This window comes from Salvelinus alpinus, chromosome 1 (assembly GCF_045679555.1).
Source record: "Salvelinus alpinus chromosome 1, SLU_Salpinus.1, whole genome shotgun sequence".
Classification (NCBI taxonomy): Eukaryota; Metazoa; Chordata; class Actinopteri; order Salmoniformes; family Salmonidae; genus Salvelinus; species Salvelinus alpinus.
The window spans coordinates 67,371,274-67,371,967 of record NC_092086.1 but is presented as its reverse complement, the minus strand read 5'-3'; the positions used below and the strand labels follow the sequence as shown (position 1 = coordinate 67,371,967).

General features: G+C 36.6%; 1 non-coding gene across 1 annotated transcript; it reads right to left on the bottom strand.

The window, feature by feature from the left end:
• Positions 1-319: 319 nt before the first annotated feature.
• Positions 320-372, bottom strand: LOC139540202 (U7 small nuclear RNA). The gene has a single exon (XR_011668120.1). It is a non-coding gene; the product is annotated as a U7 small nuclear RNA (small nuclear RNA).
• Between the last annotated feature and the right edge of the window lie 322 nt (positions 373-694).

Sequence of the window (694 nt, the reverse complement as noted above, 5' to 3'; positions counted from 1 at the left end):
CCCGTACTCTGTGGATGGGGGCATTGTCATCGTATGGGTGCATAGCAATCATAGATAAAATAATAGGCAAAATTATTTATACATGACCCTAAGCATGCCCATATAAAATAAATACTATAGTATACTATTGTATAAACACTACAGTGAATACTGTAGTATTTACAGTAAACTATAGTATGAATACTGTAGTAAAATAAAAATTTTAGTATATGCTAGAGTAATTCATGTAATGTTTTTCTTGATTGTAATATACTGTAGAATTAACTGTAGTGTTTTTGCAGACATTACAGTAGTATTTACTATAGTGCAAAATAGAAATGAAGGCTTTCTCCTTCAGGAAACCTACTGGATAAATACTAAAAGAGCACATTTTCCATCTTCTGCAGGCAGGCATTGAGTTAAATGTATTTGACTAATGTGTATGTAAACTTCCGACTTCAACTGTACAGGGGGTACCGGTACAGAGTCAATGTGCGAGGGCACCGGTTAGTTGAGGTAATTGAGGTAATATATGCATGTGGGTAGAGTTATTAAAGTAACATATGCATAGATAATAACAGAGAGTAGCAGCAGTGTTAAAGAGGGGGTTGGGGGGGGCAATGCAAGTAGTCTGAGTAGCCATTTGATTAGATGTTCGGTAGTCTTATGGCTTGGGGGTAGAAGCTGTTGAGAAGCCTCTTGGACCTAGACTTGA